This window comes from Oncorhynchus mykiss, chromosome 20 (assembly GCF_057628025.1).
Source record: "Oncorhynchus mykiss isolate SJ-2025 chromosome 20, ASM5762802v1, whole genome shotgun sequence".
NCBI classification, from domain to species: domain Eukaryota; kingdom Metazoa; phylum Chordata; class Actinopteri; order Salmoniformes; family Salmonidae; genus Oncorhynchus; species Oncorhynchus mykiss.
This window is the reverse complement of record NC_143041.1, coordinates 6215867-6228366: the sequence shown is the minus strand read 5'-3', so window position 1 is coordinate 6228366 and position 12500 is coordinate 6215867. Positions and strand designations below refer to the sequence as shown.

The 12500-nt window shown below is 43.9% G+C and overlaps 10 non-coding genes across 10 annotated transcripts; all 10 read right to left on the bottom strand.

The window, feature by feature from the left end:
• Positions 1 to 177: 177 nt before the first annotated feature.
• On the bottom strand, positions 178 to 296 carry LOC149974190 (5S ribosomal RNA). The gene has a single exon (XR_016489648.1). It is a non-coding gene; the product is annotated as a 5S ribosomal RNA (ribosomal RNA).
• A 1179-nt stretch (positions 297 to 1475) lies between these two features.
• On the bottom strand, positions 1476 to 1594 carry LOC149974189 (5S ribosomal RNA). The gene has a single exon (XR_016489711.1). It is a non-coding gene; the product is annotated as a 5S ribosomal RNA (ribosomal RNA).
• Positions 1595 to 2738: 1144 nt separating this feature from the next.
• Positions 2739 to 2857, bottom strand: LOC149974188 (5S ribosomal RNA). Its single transcript, XR_016489724.1, has one exon. It is a non-coding gene; the product is annotated as a 5S ribosomal RNA (ribosomal RNA).
• Positions 2858 to 4036: 1179 nt separating this feature from the next.
• LOC149974187 (5S ribosomal RNA) lies at positions 4037 to 4155 on the bottom strand. The gene has a single exon (XR_016489722.1). It is a non-coding gene; the product is annotated as a 5S ribosomal RNA (ribosomal RNA).
• Positions 4156 to 5292: 1137 nt separating this feature from the next.
• LOC149974186 (5S ribosomal RNA) lies at positions 5293 to 5411 on the bottom strand. The gene has a single exon (XR_016489760.1). It is a non-coding gene; the product is annotated as a 5S ribosomal RNA (ribosomal RNA).
• Positions 5412 to 6547: 1136 nt separating this feature from the next.
• On the bottom strand, positions 6548 to 6666 carry LOC149974185 (5S ribosomal RNA). Its single transcript, XR_016489767.1, has one exon. It is a non-coding gene; the product is annotated as a 5S ribosomal RNA (ribosomal RNA).
• A 1136-nt stretch (positions 6667 to 7802) lies between these two features.
• Positions 7803 to 7921, bottom strand: LOC149974184 (5S ribosomal RNA). Its single transcript, XR_016489717.1, has one exon. It is a non-coding gene; the product is annotated as a 5S ribosomal RNA (ribosomal RNA).
• A 1138-nt stretch (positions 7922 to 9059) lies between these two features.
• LOC149974183 (5S ribosomal RNA) lies at positions 9060 to 9178 on the bottom strand. The gene has a single exon (XR_016489716.1). It is a non-coding gene; the product is annotated as a 5S ribosomal RNA (ribosomal RNA).
• A 1156-nt stretch (positions 9179 to 10334) lies between these two features.
• On the bottom strand, positions 10335 to 10453 carry LOC149974182 (5S ribosomal RNA). The gene has a single exon (XR_016489647.1). It is a non-coding gene; the product is annotated as a 5S ribosomal RNA (ribosomal RNA).
• Positions 10454 to 11590: 1137 nt separating this feature from the next.
• Positions 11591 to 11709, bottom strand: LOC149974181 (5S ribosomal RNA). The gene has a single exon (XR_016489715.1). It is a non-coding gene; the product is annotated as a 5S ribosomal RNA (ribosomal RNA).
• Positions 11710 to 12500: the final 791 nt, after the last annotated feature.

Below are 12500 nucleotides of genomic sequence, written 5' to 3'. Positions count from 1 at the left end.
AAACAAATGCTGAATGCACTGCCTAGATTTTGAGGTAAAGGCATTGTCCATTATTTGATTTGATCAGGCACTAACAAACTGCATTTAGTCCAATAAAAAGACACAACACTATTAGGGTGATAAATAAAAGGGAGTTGCTCCACGCATGACACAAGAGAACCCTCTGCTGGAGCAAAACGCTTACAGCACCTGGTATTCCCAGGCGGTCTCCCATCCAAGTACTAACCAGGCCCGACCCTGCTTAGCTTCCGAGATCGGACGAGATCGGGCGTATTCAGGCTGGTATGGCCGTAAGCGAAAGGCAATCTCTTGGTACACTATATAAAGTCAACGTGTCGCTTACTCTTAGGGGGACAGAGAAATGTCCACCTTGTGACACACACTGAAAAGCTCAAACCTTGCTTGCATTTCCAGACCATATATTTCACTATTGTGGGGGGGAAAAAGAGGGCATATCCTAGGTTCATACTTATGACAACTTCATGGACCTGGGCCCTATGAAATACAGCGCGCCCACACGGAATCACGAAATACAGACATTACACCGAAATTCAACAACATTACAAAATGCTTTGAGCTAAGGAGGAAATCAAATCATTCCCTTCAACTTGTTAGAAAATCCATTCATTTGCCCAAGTGAATCATAAGACATGAACAAAATGCATCAGTGATTCGTATTTCCACGCAACTTTCAGAAACTGCACAGGACTGCCCAGTTTCCGTGCGCATGCGTGCGGAGCGCGCATGTCTACACTTTGTGTAGCCGTTAGCGATGAGGCTAATGATAACCTTCTTGTGGTAGGTAGAGAAGGAAAGGCTTCCCACAAAAACCTTCTCAATCAAATGTTAACTGCAAAGTAGCCTATGCCAGCCTGGCAGAATTATATCATGAGTATTTGCATCAATCCAGTGGCCATTTGTTTTGCAAACTCCGCAATCACATGAGCGCTACAGCAACACCGCTTAACCAAACAAAGGTCTCTTCCTGGCGCACACTTGCCTAAAAAAGGGTAACTACACCCCAAAATCGATATGTCTTCCGTTTTTCCCAGACCTCAAAAGTGGTTTCCTGCTAGGGTTTTAAATGTTGTCGTGGACATAGAACATCTAATCGTGTTATATTTCTATTAAAAAGGTGTACTTTTGAGAGCGAAAACCTGCAGAAGCAGGGACAAACGGGGGAATATATATATATTTTTTTTTGGGGGGGGGGGGGGGGGGGGGCAATCATTCAAAACATTGAAGGGGATTTTACAGGGCCCTAATGGACTACAGACATTGACAGTCTCCTAGCCTAAAAACAAATGCTGAATGCACTGCCTAGATTTTGAGGTAAAGGCATTGTCCATTATTTGATTTGATCAGGCACTAACAAACTGCATTTAGTCCAATAAAAAGACACAACACTATTAGGGTGATAAATAAAAGGGAGTTGCTCCACGCATGACACAAGAGAACCCTCTGCTGGAGCAAAATGCTTACAGCACCTGGTATTCCCAGGCGGTCTCCCATCCAAGTACTAACCAGGCCCGACCCTGCTTAGCTGCCGAGATCGGACGAGATCGGGCGTATTCAGGCTGGTATGGCCGTAAGCGAAAGGCAATCTCTTGGTACACTATATAAAGTCAACGTGTCGCTTACTCTTAGGGGGACAGAGAAATGTCCACCTTGTGACACACACTGAAAAGCTCAAACCTTGCTTGCATTTCCAGACCATATATTTCACTATTGTGGGGGGGGAAAAGAGGGCATATCCTAGGTTCATACTTATGACAACTTCATGGACCTGGGCCCTATAAAATACAGCGCGCCCACACGGAATCACGAAATACAGACATTACACCGAAATTCAACAACATTACAAAATGCTTTGAGCTAAGGAGGAAATCAAATCATTCCCTTCAACTTGTTAGAAAATCCATTCATTTGCCCAAGTGAATCATAAGACATGAACAAAATGCATCAGTGATTCGTATTTCCACGCAACTTTCAGAAACTGCACAGGACTGCCCAGTTTCCGTGCGCATGCGTGCGGAGCGCGCGCATGTCTACACTTTGTGTAGCCGTTAGCGATGAGGCTAATGATAACCTTCTTGTGGTAGGTAGAGAAGGAAAGGCTTCCCACAAAAACCTTCTCAATCAAATGTTAACTGCAAAGTAGCCTATGCCAGCCTGGCAGAATTATATCATGAGTATTTGCATCAATCCAGTGGCCATTTGTTTTGCAAACTCCGCAATCACATGAGCGCTACAGCAACACCGCTTAACCAAACAAAGGTCTCTTCCTGGCGCACACACCCCAAAATCGATATGTCTTCCGTTTTTCCCAGACCTCAAAAGTGGTTTCCTGCTAGGGTTTTAAATGTTGTCGTGGACATAGAACATCTAATCGTGTTATATTTCTATTAAAAAGGTGTACTTTTGAGAGCGAAAACCTGCAGAAGCAGGGACAAACGGGGGAATATACTTTTTTTTGGGGGGGGGGGGCAATCATTCAAAACATTGAAGGGGATTTTACAGGGCCCTAATGGACTACAGACATTGACAGTCTCCTAGCCTAAAAACAAATGCTGAATGCACTGCCTAGATTTTGAGGTAAAGGCATTGTCCATTATTTGATTTGATCAGGCACTAACAAACTGCATTTAGTCCAATAAAAAGACACAACACTATTAGGGTGATAAATAAAAGGGAGTTGCTCCACGCATGACACAAGAGAACCCTCTGCTGGAGCAAAACGCTTACAGCACCTGGTATTCCCAGGCGGTCTCCCATCCAAGTACTAACCAGGCCCGACCCTGCTTAGCTGCCGAGATCGGACGAGATCGGGCGTATTCAGGCTGGTATGGCCGTAAGCGAAAGGCAATCTCTTGGTACACTATATAAAGTCAACGTGTCGCTTACTCTTAGGGGGACAGAGAAATGTCCACCTTGTGACACACACTGAAAAGCTCAAACCTTGCTTGCATTTCCAGACCATATATTTCACTATTGTGGGGGGGGAAAAGAGGGCATATCCTAGGTTCATACTTATGACAACTTCATGGACCTGGGCCCTATAAAATACAGCGCGCCCACACGGAATCACGAAATACAGACATTACACCGAAATTCAACAACATTACAAAATGCTTTGAGCTAAGGAGGAAATCAAATCATTCCCTTCAACTTGTTAGAAAATCCATTCATTTGCCCAAGTGAATCATAAGACATGAACAAAATGCATCAGTGATTCGTATTTCCACGCAACTTTCAGAAACTGCACAGGACTGCCCAGTTTCCGTGCGCATGCGTGCGGAGCGCGCGCATGTCTACACTTTGTGTAGCCGTTAGCGATGAGGCTAATGATAACCTTCTTGTGGTAGGTAGAGAAGGAAAGGCTTCCCACAAAAACCTTCTCAATCAAATGTTAACTGCAAAGTAGCCTATGCCAGCCTGGCAGAATTATATCATGAGTATTTGCATCAATCCAGTGGCCATTTGTTTTGCAAACTCCGCAATCACATGAGCGCTACAGCAACACCGCTTAACCAAACAAAGGTCTCTTCCTGGCGCACACTTGCCTAAAAAAGGGTAACTACACCCCAAAATCGATATGTCTTCCGTTTTTCCCAGACCTCAAAAGTGGTTTCCTGCTAGGGTTTTAAATGTTGTCGTGGACATAGAACATCTAATCGTGTTATATTTCTATTAAAAAGGTGTACTTTTGAGAGCGAAAACCTGCAGAAGCAGGGACAAACGGGGGAATATATATATTTTTTTTTTTGGGGGGGGGGGGGGGGGGGCAATCATTCAAAACATTGAAGGGGATTTTACAGGGCCCTAATGGACTACAGACATTGACAGTCTCCTAGCCTAAAAACAAATGCTGAATGCACTGCCTAGATTTTGAGGTAAAGGCATTGTCCATTATTTGATTTGATCAGGCACTAACAAACTGCATTTAGTCCAATAAAAAGACACAACACTATTAGGGTGATAAATAAAAGGGAGTTGCTCCACGCATGACACAAGAGAACCCTCTGCTGGAGCAAAACGCTTACAGCACCTGGTATTCCCAGGCGGTCTCCCATCCAAGTACTAACCAGGCCCGACCCTGCTTAGCTGCCGAGATCGGACGAGATCGGGCGTATTCAGGCTGGTATGGCCGTAAGCGAAAGGCAATCTCTTGGTACACTATATAAAGTCAACGTGTCGCTTACTCTTAGGGGGACAGAGAAATGTCCACCTTGTGACACACACTGAAAAGCTCAAACCTTGCTTGCATTTCCAGACCATATATTTCACTATTGTGGGGGGGGAAAAGAGGGCATATCCTAGGTTCATACTTATGACAACTTCATGGACCTGGGCCCTATAAAATACAGCGCGCCCACACGGAATCACGAAATACAGACATTACACCGAAATTCAACAACATTACAAAATGCTTTGAGCTAAGGAGGAAATCAAATCATTCCCTTCAACTTGTTAGAAAATCCATTCATTTGCCCAAGTGAATCATAAGACATGAACAAAATGCATCAGTGATTCGTATTTCCACGCAACTTTCAGAAACTGCACAGGACTGCCCAGTTTCCGTGCGCATGCGTGCGGAGCGCGCGCATGTCTACACTTTGTGTAGCCGTTAGCGATGAGGCTAATGATAACCTTCTTGTGGTAGGTAGAGAAGGAAAGGCTTCCCACAAAAACCTTCTCAATCAAATGTTAACTGCAAAGTAGCCTATGCCAGCCTGGCAGAATTATATCATGAGTATTTGCATCAATCCAGTGGCCATTTGTTTTGCAAACTCCGCAATCACATGAGCGCTACAGCAACACCGCTTAACCAAACAAAGGTCTCTTCCTGGCGCACACACCCCAAAATCGATATGTCTTCCGTTTTTCCCAGACCTCAAAAGTGGTTTCCTGCTAGGGTTTTAAATGTTGTCGTGGACATAGAACATCTAATCGTGTTATATTTCTATTAAAAAGGTGTACTTTTGAGAGCGAAAACCTGCAGAAGCAGGGACAAACGGGGGAATATAATTTTTTTTTTTTTTTTTTTTTTGGGGGGGGGGCAATCATTCAAAACATTGAAGGGGATTTTACAGGGCCCTAATGGACTACAGACATTGACAGTCTCCTAGCCTAAAAACAAATGCTGAATGCACTGCCTAGATTTTGAGGTAAAGGCATTGTCCATTATTTGATTTGATCAGGCACTAACAAACTGCATTTAGTCCAATAAAAAGACACAACACTATTAGGGTGATAAATAATGACACAAGAGAACCCTCTGCTGGAGCAAAACGCTTACAGCACCTGGTATTCCCAGGCGGTCTCCCATCCAAGTACTAACCAGGCCCGACCCTGCTTAGCTTCCGAGATCGGACGAGATCGGGCGTATTCAGGTTGGTATGGCAGTAAGCGAAAGGCAATCTCTTGGTACACTATATAAAGTCAACGTGTCGCTTACTCTTAGGGGGACAGAGAAATGTCCACCTTGTGACACACACTGAAAAGCTCAAACCTTGCTTGCATTTCCAGACCATATATTTCACTATTGTGGGGGGGAAAAAGAGGGCATATCCTAGGTTCATACTTATGACAACTTCATGGACCTGGGCCCTATGAAATACAGCGCGCCCACACGGAATCACGAAATACAGACATTACACCGAAATTCAACAACATTACAAAATGCTTTGAGCTAAGGAGGAAATCAAATCATTCCCTTCAACTTGTTAGAAAATCCATTCATTTGCCCAAGTGAATCATAAGACATGAACAAAATGCATCAGTGATTCGTATTTCCACGCAACTTTCAGAAACTGCACAGGACTGCCCAGTTTCCGTGCGCATGCGTGCGGAGCGCGCATGTCTACACTTTGTGTAGCCGTTAGCGATGAGGCTAATGATAACCTTCTTGTGGTAGGTAGAGAAGGAAAGGCTTCCCACAAAAACCTTCTCAATCAAATGTTAACTGCAAAGTAGCCTATGCCAGCCTGGCAGAATTATATCATGAGTATTTGCATCAATCCAGTGGCCATTTGTTTTGCAAACTCCGCAATCACATGAGCGCTACAGCAACACCGCTTAACCAAACAAAGGTCTCTTCCTGGCGCACACACCCCAAAATCGATATGTCTTCCGTTTTTCCCAGACCTCAAAAGTGGTTTCCTGCTAGGGTTTTAAATGTTGTCGTGGACATAGAACATCTAATCGTGTTATATTTCTATTAAAAAGGTGTACTTTTGAGAGCGAAAACCTGCAGAAGCAGGGACAAACGGGGGAATATAATTTTTTTTTTTTTTTTTTTTTGGGGGGGGGGGGCAATCATTCAAAACATTGAAGGGGATTTTACAGGGCCCTAATGGACTACAGACATTGACAGTCTCCTAGCCTAAAAACAAATGCTGAATGCACTGCCTAGATTTTGAGGTAAAGGCATTGTCCATTATTTGATTTGATCAGGCACTAACAAACTGCATTTAGTCCAATAAAAAGACACAACACTATTAGGGTGATAAATAATGACACAAGAGAACCCTCTGCTGGAGCAAAACGCTTACAGCACCTGGTATTCCCAGGCGGTCTCCCATCCAAGTACTAACCAGGCCCGACCCTGCTTAGCTTCCGAGATCGGACGAGATCGGGCGTATTCAGGCTGGTATGGCAGTAAGCGAAAGGCAATCTCTTGGTACACTATATAAAGTCAACGTGTCGCTTACTCTTAGGGGGACAGAGAAATGTCCACCTTGTGACACACACTGAAAAGCTCAAACCTTGCTTGCATTTCCAGACCATATATTTCACTATTGTGGGGGGGAAAAAGAGGGCATATCCTAGGTTCATACTTATGACAACTTCATGGACCTGGGCCCTATGAAATACAGCGCGCCCACACGGAATCACGAAATACAGACATTACACCGAAATTCAACAACATTACAAAATGCTTTGAGCTAAGGAGGAAATCAAATCATTCCCTTCAACTTGTTAGAAAATCCATTCATTTGCCCAAGTGAATCATAAGACATGAACAAAATGCATCAGTGATTCGTATTTCCACGCAACTTTCAGAAACTGCACAGGACTGCCCAGTTTCCGTGCGCATGCGTGCGGAGCGCGCGCATGTCTACACTTTGTGTAGCCGTTAGCGATGAGGCTAATGATAACCTTCTTGTGGTAGGTAGAGAAGGAAAGGCTTCCCACAAAAACCTTCTCAATCAAATGTTAACTGCAAAGTAGCCTATGCCAGCCTGGCAGAATTATATCATGAGTATTTGCATCAATCCAGTGGCCATTTGTTTTGCAAACTCCGCAATCACATGAGCGCTACAGCAACACCGCTTAACCAAACAAAGGTCTCTTCCTGGCGCACACACCCCAAAATCGATATGTCTTCCGTTTTTCCCAGACCTCAAAAGTGGTTTCCTGCTAGGGTTTTAAATGTTGTCGTGGACATAGAACATCTAATCGTGTTATATTTCTATTAAAAAGGTGTACTTTTGAGAGCGAAAACCTGCAGAAGCAGGGACAAACGGGGGAATATAATTTTTTTTTTTTTTTTTTTTTGGGGGGGGGGCAATCATTCAAAACATTGAAGGGGATTTTACAGGGCCCTAATGGACTACAGACATTGACAGTCTCCTAGCCTAAAAACAAATGCTGAATGCACTGCCTAGATTTTGAGGTAAAGGCATTGTCCATTATTTGATTTGATCAGGCACTAACAAACTGCATTTAGTCCAATAAAAAGACACAACACTATTAGGGTGATAAATAATGACACAAGAGAACCCTCTGCTGGAGCAAAACGCTTACAGCACCTGGTATTCCCAGGCGGTCTCCCATCCAAGTACTAACCAGGCCCGACCCTGCTTAGCTTCCGAGATCGGACGAGATCGGGCGTATTCAGGCTGGTATGGCCATAAGCGAAAGGCAATCTCTTGGTACACTATATAAAGTCAACGTGTCGCTTACTCTTAGGGGGACAGAGAAATGTCCACCTTGTGACACACACTGAAAAGCTCAAACCTTGCTTGCATTTCCAGACCATATATTTCACTATTGTGGGGGGGGAAAAGAGGGCATATCCTAGGTTCATACTTATGACAACTTCATGGACCTGGGCCCTATAAAATACAGCGCGCCCACACGGAATCACGAAATACAGACATTACACCGAAATTCAACAACATTACAAAATGCTTTGAGCTAAGGAGGAAATCAAATCATTCCCTTCAACTTGTTAGAAAATCCATTCATTTGCCCAAGTGAATCATAAGACATGAACAAAATGCATCAGTGATTCGTATTTCCACGCAACTTTCAGAAACTGCACAGGACTGCCCAGTTTCCGTGCGCATGCGTGCGGAGCGCGCGCATGTCTACACTTTGTGTAGCCGTTAGCGATGAGGCTAATGATAACCTTCTTGTGGTAGGTAGAGAAGGAAAGGCTTCCCACAAAAACCTTCTCAATCAAATGTTAACTGCAAAGTAGCCTATGCCAGCCTGGCAGAATTATATCATGAGTATTTGCATCAATCCAGTGGCCATTTGTTTTGCAAACTCCGCAATCACATGAGCGCTACAGCAACACCGCTTAACCAAACAAAGGTCTCTTCCTGGCGCACACACCCCAAAATCGATATGTCTTCCGTTTTTCCCAGACCTCAAAAGTGGTTTCCTGCTAGGGTTTTAAATGTTGTCGTGGACATAGAACATCTAATCGTGTTATATTTCTATTAAAAAGGTGTACTTTTGAGAGCGAAAACCTGCAGAAGCAGGGACAAACGGGGGAATATAATTTTTTTTTTTTTTTTTTTTTTTGGGGGGGGGGCAATCATTCAAAACATTGAAGGGGATTTTACAGGGCCCTAATGGACTACAGACATTGACAGTCTCCTAGCCTAAAAACAAATGCTGAATGCACTGCCTAGATTTTGAGGTAAAGGCATTGTCCATTATTTGATTTGATCAGGCACTAACAAACTGCATTTAGTCCAATAAAAAGACACAACACTATTAGGGTGATAAATAATGACACAAGAGAACCCTCTGCTGGAGCAAAACGCTTACAGCACCTGGTATTCCCAGGCGGTCTCCCATCCAAGTACTAACCAGGCCCGACCCTGCTTAGCTTCCGAGATCGGACGAGATCGGGCGTATTCAGGCTGGTATGGCCATAAGCGAAAGGCAATCTCTTGGTACACTATATAAAGTCAACGTGTCGCTTACTCTTAGGGGGACAGAGAAATGTCCACCTTGTGACACACACTGAAAAGCTCAAACCTTGCTTGCATTTCCAGACCATATATTTCACTATTGTGGGGGGGGAAAAGAGGGCATATCCTAGGTTCATACTTATGACAACTTCATGGACCTGGGCCCTATAAAATACAGCGCGCCCACACGGAATCACGAAATACAGACATTACACCGAAATTCAACAACATTACAAAATGCTTTGAGCTAAGGAGGAAATCAAATCATTCCCTTCAACTTGTTAGAAAATCCATTCATTTGCCCAAGTGAATCATAAGACATGAACAAAATGCATCAGTGATTCGTATTTCCACGCAACTTTCAGAAACTGCACAGGACTGCCCAGTTTCCGTGCGCATGCGTGCGGAGCGCGCGCATGTCTACACTTTGTGTAGCCGTTAGCGATGAGGCTAATGATAACCTTCTTGTGGTAGGTAGAGAAGGAAAGGCTTCCCACAAAAACCTTCTCAATCAAATGTTAACTGCAAAGTAGCCTATGCCAGCCTGGCAGAATTATATCATGAGTATTTGCATCAATCCAGTGGCCATTTGTTTTGCAAACTCCGCAATCACATGAGCGCTACAGCAACACCGCTTAACCAAACAAAGGTCTCTTCCTGGCGCACACTTGCCTAAAAAAGGGTAACTACACCCCAAAATCGATATGTCTTCCGTTTTTCCCAGACCTCAAAAGTGGTTTCCTGCTAGGGTTTTAAATGTTGTCGTGGACATAGAACATCTAATCGTGTTATATTTCTATTAAAAAGGTGTACTTTTGAGAGCGAAAACCTGCAGAAGCAGGGACAAACGGGGGAATATATATATATATTTTTTTTTGGGGGGGGGGGGGCAATCATTCAAAACATTGAAGGGGATTTTACAGGTCCCTAATGGACTACAGACATTGACAGTCTCCTAGCCTAAAAACAAATGCTGAATGCACTGCCTAGATTTTGAGGTAAAGGCATTGTCCATTATTTGATTTGATCAGGCACTAACAAACTGCATTTAGTCCAATAAAAAGACACAACACTATTAGGGTGATAAATAATGACACAAGAGAACCCTCTGCTGGAGCAAAACGCTTACAGCACCTGGTATTCCCAGGCGGTCTCCCATCCAAGTACTAACCAGGCCCGACCCTGCTTAGCTTCCGAGATCGGACGAGATCGGGCGTATTCAGGCTGGTATGGCCGTAAGCGAAAGGCAATCTCTTGGTACACTATATAAAGTCAACGTGTCGCTTACTCTTAGGGGGACAGAGAAATGTCCACTTTGTGACACACACTGAAAAGCTCAAACCTTGCTTGCATTTCCAGACCATATATTTCACTATTGTGGGGGGGAAAAAGAGGGCATATCCTAGGTTCATACTTATGACAACTTCATGGACCTGGGCCCTATAAAATACAGCGCGCCCACACGGAATCACGAAATACAGACATTACACCGAAATTCAACAACATTACAAAATGCTTTGAGCTAAGGAGGAAATCAAATCATTCCCTTCAACTTGTTAGAAAATCCATTCATTTGCCCAAGTGAATCATAAGACATGAACAAAATGCATCAGTGATTCGTATTTCCACGCAACTTTCAGAAACTGCACAGGACTGCCCAGTTTCCGTGCGCATGCGTGCGGAGCGCGCGCATGTCTACACTTTGTGTAGCCGTTAGCGATGAGGCTAATGATAACCTTCTTGTGGTAGGTAGAGAAGGAAAGGCTTCCCACAAAAACCTTCTCAATCAAATGTTAACTGCAAAGTAGCCTATGCCAGCCTGGCAGAATTATATCATGAGTATTTGCATCAATCCAGTGGCCATTTGTTTTGCAAACTCCGCAATCACATGAGCGCTACAGCAACACCGCTTAACCAAACAAAGGTCTCTTCCTGGCGCACACACCCCAAAATCGATATGTCTTCCGTTTTTCCCAGACCTCAAAAGTGGTTTCCTGCTAGGGTTTTAAATGTTGTCGTGGACATAGAACATCTAATCGTGTTATATTTCTATTAAAAAGGTGTACTTTTGAGAGCGAAAACCTGCAGAAGCAGGGACAAACGGGGGAATATAATTTTTTTTTTTTTTTTTTTTTTGGGGGGGGGGCAATCATTCAAAACATTGAAGGGGATTTTACAGGGCCCTAATGGACTACAGACATTGACAGTCTCCTAGCCTAAAAACAAATGCTGAATGCACTGCCTAGATTTTGAGGTAAAGGCATTGTCCATTATTTGATTTGATCAGGCACTAACAAACTGCATTTAGTCCAATAAAAAGACACAACACTATTAGGGTGATAAATAATGACACAAGAGAACCCTCTGCTGGAGCAAAACGCTTACAGCACCTGGTATTCCCAGGCGGTCTCCCATCCAAGTACTAACCAGGCCCGACCCTGCTTAGCTTCCGAGATCGGACGAGATCGGGCGTATTCAGGCTGGTATGGCCATAAGCGAAAGGCAATCTCTTGGTACACTATATAAAGTCAACGTGTCGCTTACTCTTAGGGGGACAGAGAAATGTCCACCTTGTGACACACACTGAAAAGCTCAAACCTTGCTTGCATTTCCAGACCATATATTTCACTATTGTGGGGGGGGAAAAGAGGGCATATCCTAGGTTCATACTTATGACAACTTCATGGACCTGGGCCCTATAAAATACAGCGCGCCCACACGGAATCACGAAATACAGACATTACACCGAAATTCAACAACATTACAAAATGCTTTGAGCTAAGGAGGAAATCAAATCATTCCCTTCAACTTGTTAGAAAATCCATTCATTTGCCCAAGTGAATCATAAGACATGAACAAAATGCATCAGTGATTCGTATTTCCACGCAACTTTCAGAAACTGCACAGGACTGCCCAGTTTCCGTGCGCATGCGTGCGGAGCGCGCGCATGTCTACACTTTGTGTAGCCGTTAGCGATGAGGCTAATGATAACCTTCTTGTGGTAGGTAGAGAAGGAAAGGCTTCCCACAAAAACCTTCTCAATCAAATGTTAACTGCAAAGTAGCCTATGCCAGCCTGGCAGAATTATATCATGAGTATTTGCATCAATCCAGTGGCCATTTGTTTTGCAAACTCCGCAATCACATGAGCGCTACAGCAACACCGCTTAACCAAACAAAGGTCTCTTCCTGGCGCACACACCCCAAAATCGATATGTCTTCCGTTTTTCCCAGACCTCAAAAGTGGTTTCCTGCTAGGGTTTTAAATGTTGTCGTGGACATAGAACAT